Below are 12,058 nucleotides of genomic sequence, written 5' to 3' on the forward strand. Positions count from 1 at the left end.
TGCTTGCAAGCCCTGCCTGTAAGGAAGGATGGCACTTGTCTTGCACAGAGGAGCAGACCTGACAGCCACAAACCTCTCTTCTGAAAATCTACCTGTTAATTTAGATGGTTGGCTATTTGGGGTGGGAAAAAACTTACTGCTTGGCACTTATCTTAAATTATTTCAGCCAACTGGCCCCAGGGCTGGTCAGTGCTGAATATCTGGGCACATGGGAGAGTCATCAGGAGCTGAGGAGAAGAGAAGAGTATTACCAGAGTGTGATGCAAATCCCTGGTTTACATACCTATTTTAGGATAGGATGAATCACCTTCTCCTGTGGAGAGGCAGGTAGCTCCGAGGGAAATGAAGCCTGCCTGAGCCCTGAATCTCTCCTGAGCACAGTGTACCCCAGTGACTGCTGTGTCTAGGTAGTTAATTTTTTGACAGCTGAAATTAGCTGAGCTGTTCCACAGTGTTTAGTGTGGCATGAGGGCAGGGCTGACTCCTCATCAGGGGATTCATCAGAATGCTTAATCAAAATGTATTACAGTAAAGGGCATTTAGAGGGCATGACCATCATTTTCTAGGAACAAATACTACTTATCCACTAGGGCCTAATGGTATATGCCCTTCACTGTGAGCACTCTGCTTATTTCAGGTCCATTGTGTGAGGCAAACTAATTTCTGCTCATGCAGATGGAGCAGAAATGTAATTTGTACAGCCCAGAGCAGGCAGGTAATGTTCTTCCCTCAAACATTAGTTCATGATGTGACTCTAAGCGAGTCCCCTACTCCCACTTACCTGTGCCCCTGCTCTCCCAGGCAGACTGCAGTAAAGCATTAGCAGTTTGGCAGGGACCTGTTGACTGCCCATTAGGTCTTTGAATCACGGTTTTTACTGAAGAGCTCAAACCCTGTTGTACTAGAGGCTATAAAAATGCACAGTAAAAAAGGAGTGTGGAGAGGATTTTGGAAATAACTTCACTGGGCAAAACTGGTAAAACCATTGATGCTTGTTCAAATCTAAAGCTCAATAATTACATTTTTTCGAAACCGTAAGTGCAATTCATGAGATGTGCACACACCTCAAGGGACTCTCATGGCAGTAAGCCAAGGTCAAAGAGGTGCTCTCAAGGGAAATTCTAATGTTTTATCTTGATTCAAATTTGGTAATGGCAATGTGTGTACCTGGTGGGCTGCTGCTCCTGCCTTTCTCTTCCAGACCTCCCCTTGGTCTGCATGTCTTGCTCAGTGAAGCTTGACTCAGGTGAGGCACAAATAATACAATCCAATTCAAACCTAGGACAAATAAGGGAGAGTTTGTGTTTGCTGGCAGAAAATAATTCTGATGGACAATTTCCACGTCTGTTCATTTCTTAAGCCATGCACACAACTCATTTCCAGTAGGTGAAAGCCTAGGATTTAGGAAATCTCCTTGGTTTGTTTGGTTAATTCGTTCGCTAAAAGCTTTGTTCAAGAAGGCATCTCCACGCAGCAAAATACCAAAGTTTATACTGAAATTCAAGCAAATGCAGAAATCCTGATGAATAGAAAAGGATTTGTTAGGTGTGTAATGGTAGTTTTGTGCTTAAATATTTAGCTAACAGGAGTGGTATTAAACAGATGTTTGCATGACTTTCTTGAATGGAAATCTGAGAGGGTATTGCAATAGGAAAATATCCCAAATCTGGGTTGATAAGCTGTCTGGAGCACAGGGTGGATGCAGCTGTCTCTCTGTGAATGGCTTCTGGTCTGTATCAGGGAGGGACAGTTATGCTGCAGATGACAATTTGCCAACTGGGGTGACTCAAAGCCTTTCTTTCTGCAGGATGTGAAAAACACACGGGAAACAACATCCCTGTATGGGGTAAAAAAACCTTCAAAACTTTACACAAGTAGTTATGGGCTCTAAAGTGACTGCTGCCAGTAAGAAAAGAGGTTTTAGAGCTTCAACATCTGCTCGGTCCTCATTAGTAGTTATGCTAAAAATTATTAGGAAAACTGAGCAGAAAATTCCCCCAGGCTGGTGTTTAAATGTGTGGTGTTTTTATATCTTGAGTGCTGCGTGCAATTTGTTTGTCTAGCTCAAAAACGATCTAGCAGAGCTGGGCAACCTCCACAGCAAGGCAAGAAGGATTATCAGTAGTATGGAACAGCTTTCTCTAAGTGGTGATTAAGTGGTCCAAGGCTGCTTGGTGTGGGGAAAAAAAAAAAAGGTGTCTTGGGGGAAGATACATGGGAAAACTATAGAAGTATGAGTTTGGTTGAGAGGGGTAAGTTGGTTGGTCTTATAACTCAGGAGTCCAGAACATCAAATGAGATTATAGAGTAGTAGATTCAGTACAATCAAAAGAAACCTTTGGATTTTTTCTGACAGTGGTAAATTATGTTGCCAAAGTCATTGCCAAATGGAATCAGATCTTGAATTGCCCTTCAAGCTGGGGAGTGAGAACTAAAGTTTTCATAGGGAAGGATCCTCTAACAGAAAAGGGCACAAAAATACCCTGAACCACCTAGGAAAGGTCTTTTTCAGTTAGCAACTTAAGTCCTTGCTGTCACAGAAAGGGAGTCTTGTGATCTTTCCCAAAGATTTAGAAATCCCCCTATTAAAGCTAGTTAACGTTTTCCTAGCCTACTCTTCTGGTTGGAAATCTGTCATTGACAGACATGAATCATCTTCTAAATTGCCAGTCTTAATTTATTCATAACTTGGGTGAATGTATTTGCTCTTGTACCAGCCTTAACCCTCAGCATGAGAGGCTTTTCTTTCTCCCTGGTGCTTATTGCCCTCATATATTTTGTAAGATTGCAGAAGAGCAGCGTTGCAGGGAAACATTGACGGTTAAGTAGTCCTTACCCTCACTTCAAAGCCAATCCAGTCATCCTGATAAAATTCCTGACTGATATTTGCGTAACCCATTTATGAAGACACTGAGCAGAGAAAACATCCACACTGCACTTGGCAGATGCATGCTGCTGTTCTGCTTCTCCACCTTGGCATTCAGGAACAGAAAATGTGCTGCTTCATTTTTAACTTCAAAAGAGAGAATTAAAAGAGAATGTGGAGGAATGAAAAAGCTTACTCTCTAGCCACCTAGGCAAACCAGAAAGGAATAAATACATAAAAGGCATAGTTAAAAGGGTCAAATTCTTGGATTATAGCATAAATGCTTTAAGTAGAAGCTCAGAGTAACTGTGTGTTACTCATGAGAAAAAAAAAATTAAAGGGATTACAGTCAAATAGTGTAGTAAAAAAAGCCACTAAGGAAAGCTAGAAATGATGTTTCAGCACTCATGTACACACACACAAAGAGATGCCCGAATTCTGGGAAGTTAAATGCTAAACCCTGAGAAGAAAAGCCATGGGGGAAAAAAAGGGGAGTGGGGGTGGGTGTGGAGCTGAGCCTGCTAAATGCACTTTCCACCTCCTACATATATCAGAAAAAGGGATGCTGCTGCCAGTTCTGTAGGGATAATAAATGATTGAGGCACAGTCAGGGGCACCCAGAGAAGATCAGACTATGTAATAAAAAGGCACTAAAAAAATTCATTTTGATTAAACTGAGGGAGCTTTCTCATATTGCATCATCTCTTTCTGGGGTGCTTTTCTGACAATCTAACTCTAATTAAATTACTGATGGAAAAGGTTTCCAAGTAAATTAACAGCAAGAATAGTAACCAATTGCAAAAGCTAAATAATATTCACACAAGAGGTGTCAAGGAATGTAAGTATGAAAATGTTGACCTACCAACTCTGTTCTTTTCATGTACTCTTTAAATAGCTCTGGGTACCATGGGAATAGAAAGTGGTAAATATAACAAATATTTTTGAAGTAAAGCCTTAGAGCATCTGGTATAAACTGTAATTAAGAATGGAATGAGTAGGCATTGGATAAGTTGATCCAGTAAGGGAAAAAAACTATGCAGTTTTTATAAACAGAAGTCATTACCATACAAATCTGTTGAAGCTGTCTGCAACATGTATTAATAACAAGAATCAAATCAATACAAAGTATCAGATTTTTTAAATTTTTTGACAGAAATTCTCTGATGAAAGTCCTTTAAAAATACCATAGGATAAGAGAAAAGGTTAGTTAATTTTTATATCTTGTTCCTATGTATTAATTGTTTGTAATTTGTTTATTCCAGTTGCAATTTTTTTCTCTGTTAAAAGACAGGTAATGAAGTGAAGAGGTAATGGCAGTCTATACAATGGTCCTAGGACCTGCTATGTTCTGCATAGCCACAGCTGATTGCAAAAGGAGTGATTAGGAAGCAATAAAACTTCCTAGTAGTTTCATGCTAATCCAGAAATACAAATCTAAAATTGCCATTGAAGTGTTGAGGACATTAAGTAACTGCCTGACAAAATAGCAGACAGAATTCAGTGTCAATAAATGCAAAGTAATACAATGGAGAATGGTGTTAAGTGTGTGTACATAATAAGGGGCTCAGGTGAAATGCTTCCCAGGAAAGAGAGGTTGAAATTATGGTGAGTTCAATGGAAACAACAGCCAAAACCTTTTTTTCACCTCTCTTCTCCCAGTGAAAGAAATGTTATAACATCTTTCTAAGAAGGCTGTAGATCCTGCTGCGTCTCAAGCTCCTTCCTCCAGTATCCTCCCTGTTATAAGAGTGCAGATCTGTGGTGTTGTAGCGCCTTTATGTCTAGGACAACTTTGCATTTTCCTGATTCAAAATGCTGAGCTCTTCAATTTAGTTGACTTCCACATCTATTTCCCCTAGTTTATCAAAATTTACCAGTCCAGATCTGGAAACAGAAAAGCGTAGATGTCAAAGTGGAACAGTCCATCTGGGCAATGGAAGTAATTAACCACGGGGAGAGATTGCCCAAAGGTGACAGTGAACCATACTTCACATCAAATTTTTTGAGCAAGATCGAACTCCTCTGCTCTGAGGTCAGTGTTGGTTCAGAAGCAGGACTTTGGGCTTGACACTGGCTGAACTCCTGTGCTCCACACTCCCCACCTCAGCTCTCCCGATGCCTCTTTCCTCACCATCATCCCTACTGTACATGCACTTCTCCCCAACAAAACACTGCTCAAAATGTCTTGCATTTACTAATTAGGATAGCAGTTACTAATTAAGTTTAAATTCCTATGTACCAATCAAATTTTATTTCCTAATTGTGCTACATTATCACTAATTAGAATAGCAGTTTTTCCTTAATGGATTATATTTAAATTAAGATGTCTCCATCCAATGTTTTTTCCTACTTACATTTTAACTAATTGGTACTGCAATTATTAAGTTACGTTGAAATTGAAAATATATCAGGCTGGTAGGGAATCATATGATAGTTTGCTTTCGTCTGTATGATACTAGTAGGAATGATTAAGATACAGTCCAGTTAATTAGTTCTAGAATCAAAATAATTTCATAAGTGTTTGAATAAGAAGTGAGTGTACGCTAGTCCCTTGCCACAGCATTAAGGAGGAGCTTATTATGGGCTCAGTAAAAATCTAACATGGTTATGGGTATTAATCAGCTCAGATTCAGTCTGCAAATGTTTGGGCTCAGCTTCAGGAGGCTATTTAAACATATACCTATATTTAAGCATGTTTTTACTGTGTACCCCACATTTCTGAATCCAAGTCTTTTGATTCCTACTTGTCAACACTCTACCCATTCAGTGATCCTGTGATTTAAAGTTGGAAAGGGCCACTGGAGGTCATCTGGTCCAAGCTCCCTCCTCAAGCAGCTTTCCCTAGAGCACTGTGCTCTGGATTGTGTCCAGATGGTTCTTGAATATCTCCAGTGAGGGAGACTCCAGAACCTCTCTGGGCAGCCTACTCCAATGCTCTGCCCCCCACTCTTGTTCAGGTGAAACTTTCTGTGCATCAGTTTCTGCTCATTGCCTCTTGTCTTATTGCTTGGCACCACTGAGAAGAGTCTGGTTCCATCCTTTTGGTACGGTCCCTTCAGTTAATCATATACATTGATAAAGTCCCTCTCAGTCTTCCCTGATCCAGGCTAAACTGGCCCAGCTCCATCAGTCTTTTCTCCTGAGAGAGGTTTCCCAGTCTTCTCAATATCTTTCTCACTCTCCACTGGATTCACTCCAGGAGCTCCCTGTCTCTCTTGTCCTGAGGTGCCCAGCACTGGACACAGCACTCCAGGTGAGGCCTCACCAAGGCTGAGCAGGGTGGCAGGATCTCCTCCCTCAACCTGCTGGCAATGCTTTTTCCAATACACCCCAGGATACCATCGACTACCAGGGCCCTGCTGGCTCATGGACATCCTGTTGCCCACCAGGACCTCCAGGTCCTTCTCCACAGAGCTGCTCCCCAGTGGCTCAGCGCCCAGCTTGTGCTGGTGTGTGGGGTTATTCTGCCCAAGGTGTAGGACCCTGCATTTGCCTTTGCTGAATTTTAGACAGTTCCTCTCTGCCCATCTCTCCATCCTATCAAGGTCCTTCTGAAGGGCTGCACAGCCCTCTTGGATATCAGCCACTCCTCCCAGCTTTGTGTTGTCAGTGAACTTGCTGAGGAGGCATCTGCCCCTTCATCCGAGTCATGGGTGAACAAGTTAAACAAAACTGGGCCCAGTATTGACCCCCGTAGGACACTACTAGTGATGGGCCTCCAAGTGGACCCTGTGCTCCTGATCACAACCCTGAGATATGGCATTCAGGCAGCTCTCCATCCACCAGGTTTTTTGTGACAGCTAAGAGAAAAAGGGCTTTGAAGTGTTACTGACCGTGCTGTACTCTATTCTGTAACACCATCCAAATAGATGTTGGTAACGCTGCACAAACACAAGACCATTGCCAAGTGCCGACAATTAACAAAGATGTAAACTGCAGCCTTAAATCACAGATACATGTCAAAATCCAGCACAGAGGCTTATTAGCAAGCTAGCTAGAGCACAGAGAGGGAATCATCACTGGCTAAAGTAGTTGTGATTCTTGCTCTCTGTTGATTGTGACCTTTCATTTCAGATTGCAGCAAATGCCATGACCTGGGGGTTTTAGTGCCACAGACCTTCAGAGGAGCACAGTGTGAAAGCTACAGGCCATGCTTGTCCTTCTCAGTGTCAGTGCCAGCTGACCCTTGCTGCTAACAACACCTCAGCTCACCAAGAGTGAGGGACACTGTACTTGTGAGCAGTGCACATGGGGGTGAAGAGCTACAGCCTTGGAAAACTCCTGTATATTTTCCTTTCAGCAGCTTTGTGAACTTAAAGAACAACAGGGGGCTGCATTCTTATGGAAACTCTGCTTTTTGTTTTTTGTGATCCAACATGTTACTCTTGACTGCTTAAAAGCTACCAGGCTTTTTGTAACAGCATCATGACGGAAGCAAACATCTGGGAAAAGAAGTCTATAATGACTTACTACCAATTTCAGAGTGGCAATATTACTAAGAGCAGGTGAGGGTGGGTATAATGATTCAACTGATCTATAACAGGTTAACAACCTTCGTCATAATAGGTAATGCTGAAGAGAAACCAGTTAGATAAAATAAATAAATAAATACATGTGGTAAAATTACTGTTAAATTAGAAGGAGAGGTTACTGGTGCTTCACAGGCAGGAGGTCCCATTAAAAAATGTCATTAAATGCAAAGTTTTGTGTCCCTGAGGTTTTAAAAATATTTGAGCAATATCAGCTCACCTCACTTCCCCACCCTAAGAGAAGGTCAATTTCAAAAAAGGCTCATATTCAGAATACCTTCCTCTTCCTCCCAACCTATGCTTTCCAGCCTTTACAGGAGCAGACTGGAACTCCAGAGAAATCCATTAAGATAAATCCAGTCCTTTCAAAAAACCTGCACCATTTAAGGATAAATGCAGAAGAAAAGATTTTAGAAAGTCAGATTGTCCTCATATTATAAAAGATGGAGTTTTGAAAGTCCTGTAACAGCCAATGTCATCAAAAGCTCCTGGTGTATTGAAAAAGAACAGAAAATGTCAATGGAAAACTACTTAATAGAGGCAGAAGGATCAGTTTGAGAGGTAGGAGATGATAAGCCAAGCAAGCAATGTATGTTTGAGACTGATTGTGTCCTTCATTGTAATGCAGCTATAGACATGAAGGCAGATGCTGTATGATTGTTCTTTAACAGTGAACTATGAGGGGATTTTATCCATTTTCTTTCTAATTTACTCTGACTTTGTAAAACCGTGGTACTCCAAGCTCTGCTGCAGCATGCTAAGGACTCCTGTCTGTACAACGTGAACAAATGATGAAAGACCTGAGCTGTATTTTTCCATCTGTGTAACTTAAGGCAGAATGTGGAGTCTTTTCCCCAGCCAACTGGGATGGCTTTTAGAGTGCAGCTGATTTTGACTGAAATGGGGAACCCAGATGAGAGTCACGGCCAGGCAAATTTCTCAGAGTTGGGTCAGCTCCAAATGGAAACTACAAATCTGCCACTGGGTGAATACACAAGGGATGCAAGCAAGTTTTTGTGGGCTACTCATACTTAATATAGTATACACCCCATCCTCAAAATATCTGCATTTCCCCCTCTGTCTTAATAAGTAACAGAAAGAGGGGGGCACCTTGGGTTAGATACACAACTGCTAAAATTGCGTGGAGATGTCTTGATTTGCTGCAGTGGCACCTACACTGTACCAAAGAAATGATTTCATGGTCTGCAATTCAATAATCACCTTTGATGCTTACAGGAGGTGCCCTCAGCCAAACCATATAGGAACTACTAGGAACACTTCTGATTGAGTTAGTTGCTGTGAGAATATGATGTCATGTCACATCATAACTTTTTTGAGCTATGTATTGCTTTTAGTGATGTTTCCACATATTTCTGTTTTCTTAAACTCATGGGGTTTAGCACACCAATTTTGGATGGAAAAAAAAGAAGCAGGTTCAGACCCTTGCCCTCTGAGTTGCAGTCATCCAAAGAGAGAAATTGCCCTGATTCAGTCTAAAGAATAGAAAGAGGACTTAGATGAATGTTGTAGCCATAAGGCTGAATGCAGGAAAAGCTTAAATTTTGTTTAGGATGAAGGTGAGGGAACCCAAAACTATGGGATTCCATTTTTTGCAAAAATTACCCAGTGGGGTTTGGTCATGCTCCACACTATGGCTCAAGACCTCCAGACCTACCATGAAATGTGCACAAGCTTCCTGTCTGGTCAGTTTTATATTCAAAGCATTATCTAAATCTAGTGTACAATAGTGCACAAACATTCTTATATAAAAGCATGGAAGGTACAACTGAGAATAAATGGTATGAAATCCGTAGGGAAGCATTACTGTTAGAGGCTCTCATGGCAAAATCTGAACTTCAGTGTACTATTTTTGTTCTCAGTAATTTAAAAGGTTTAAAAAAATTATACAAAGCACCATGTGTGTATGTGTAACTATGATAACTGTGACAGCTAGTTAACAAAGCCGAGGAGCTGGTATTTGTTAAGATAGACAGACTGAGTTTACACCAAATTTTATTTAACTGTAATTCTGGTGAAGAAATACCTTCTGATCCTTCTATGAAATTCTTCCAGTACGCCCCTCACCCCACACAGATGGGAATTCATTTGCTAAAAGGACAGTTGGCAGCCAAGACCATCCTGAGCTTTGTGGGCTATGTCTCTTCAGGAGACATTATTATGGCAAACACTCCCTCTCTGCTAAGACATTTAAACAGTCTTCCCGGCAATGTTAAAAATGTAAGGTGTGCATGATTATGAAATATAACTCTACAATGAATTTCAGATTTAAAAAGCAGCAGAATGTTTTCCAGCTGTGGCCAGTAAAGTGTCAGAGTATGATATTACCCTCAGCCTTCATTTCTGAAGGCAAAACTATTCCTACTTCCCTCACTCCCTCTCTAAAGTGTTCTCCTCCACACCTGATGGTCTCTGTTGTTTGAGGCAAGTCTTCATTACCCATTAGCTTCTCAAACTGACTGAGAAATCCAGACCCAGAAAGGAGTCCAGCACTAGTGAAAATTCTCTCATTTCTTTCACAGGGACAATGTGTTTGTAGGTGTAATCCAGATAAAAATCTCCTGCAATCCAGATAAAAATCGCCAGGGCAGTTTTGCTGGAGATAAGAGAAGTATTCCTCTTCATATGAATGTAGCAAATACCTGCCAACTTTCTGACTGAGCAGAAGGTCATAAAGCAAGTATAACTCAGAAAAGCAGAGGCATATATAAGCATCAGAATGAGAGGTGAGAATTAAAAACAGCTTTTGTACATATGGGAGTGGAAAACAGCTGAATAAAACAAACTCAGCATAAATGCCAGCATGGTATTCTGTCTAACAAAATGCAAACCCATATGTGGGGAGCAAAAGCAAATGGCTGCACTGATTTCCAGAGCTGGAAGAAAAGCCAACAGGAAAAGGAAAGGAAGGCGAGTTGGGAGTAGCACCTATGGGATGCTGCCAAGATCTCTGACACCGTAAAGTCTGTGAGAAGATGTGGGACAAGAACTCTTGTGCATTGTGATGTGTTTGCCTTCGGTGAATACTCAGAGTAACAGCAACGTAATTCTGTGGATTGAAATTCAACCAGTGACACAGCCTGGTCACAGACGGGTCAATACTTTTGCCATCATGGATAACAGATGTTCTGTCCGAAGGGGCCAGGAGCCATCTGCTTGTGTCCTGATCAACAAAGCTCCACAACTGCAGAGAATGAAGAACCTGGGAGCCCAAAATGTTGCCTCTCTTGTCCACTAAAAGTCTGACAAAACTTCCCCTGCCAAGAGCAATTTCTCTTGGCTGCTCAATCCACTACTTAGTTGTAGCTGCATTTCTGTAGATCGTGTTTATTCTTGATTTCTGCTGCTGAAGGCTTGTTCTTCCTCATACCTGGTTTATCTGTGTTATTTTGGACTCAGTTATATTGTATTCTCCATGGTTTCTCTTTGCCAAGAGTGTGTTTGCCTTGATCCTTGCTTGATAATCTTTGAAGGTTGACCACTGGACAACCTCAGGCCATCCTTATTGCTCAGATTTCTGGCCTCAGCTGCACCTTGGCCAAGTTATTGGATTCTCTTCTGGGTTAGAAGGTCCTCACTCAGCCACAGTCTCTACATCTACCCTAGTGATCCTTACCACACAACTCCAGAAGCAATATCAACTAAAATGGGTCAAAACAAGAGAGCAGGAAAAGAGGGGCACCTGCAGTAGTTAGAAATTAGATGAAAGGCCCCCAAGAGCCAGGAAGATTCATCCCATCTTCTTTCTAGCTGTCAGTTCTGGCAAGTAGTTTGTGTAACTAAGTCTCAGCAGCCAAAAAAAAAAAGAGCATCTTTTTTTGTGTCATCCTGTGCTTGTTAATGTAATACGTGTGCTTTGAGTGTTATGATTATTTATTATTAAACTAAGGGAAACGTTGCATGAGCCTGTCAGACTTTCAGGAATAGCTTGCACTCTTGCACATGCCTCTCCCTTATGCACAGTTTGGCACCTTTGAGTGCATTGTTTTTGTCTGTGCTTATTTTAAACTGAGAACCTTAAAGAAATGCAGTAACAGTCACAGGGGAAAAGGGAAACCAGTTATTTATAGTTTCAAGCAGTTAAGCTTTCAGGATGGTTATGAGCATGTTTAGTGGCAAGCAGTGCCCTAATTCCGTAAGCTCTTAAGGATGTCCTGCATTTGACACATTAGACAAGGGCTGCTCTTGGCCCAGTCCACCCCATGTAACCAGGGTTGTCTTTGAAAGGACACTCGTGCTCAGAATAGATGTGTGAGCTATTAGCCTGGGCTCAGCTCAGGCATCACTGGATGTACCTTGAGATCCTCCAAGACCCATCTGGGTGCCTCAGCACAGCTGGCAACCTCATGTGGTGTTGGGACGGTGACCCCGTGGGGAGGAAAGCACCTTCTACTCCATCTGGATAGACAAGATGGTCTGCAGAGTGCAGAAGGACTTGCCCAAAGGTGTCTGTGTGGGGACGTTTGCAGATATGAGACTTATCTGAGAGGGTACAGGGCTACATGATGCTGCCAAAAGGCAAAATGTTCCAGGTAACTTGTGAGCTTTAAAAAGAAGATATTTGTCATGTAGAAGAATCTATGAAGATTTTGTAGCAAGTGCTCATTAATTCTGTCAGGTTAGTTAGGTTCTAGCCATCAGGGAT

The sequence above is a fragment of the Corvus brachyrhynchos genome, unplaced genomic scaffold (genome assembly GCF_000691975.1).
Source record: "Corvus brachyrhynchos isolate BGI_N302 unplaced genomic scaffold, ASM69197v1 scaffold229, whole genome shotgun sequence".
Classification (NCBI taxonomy): Eukaryota; Metazoa; Chordata; class Aves; order Passeriformes; family Corvidae; genus Corvus; species Corvus brachyrhynchos.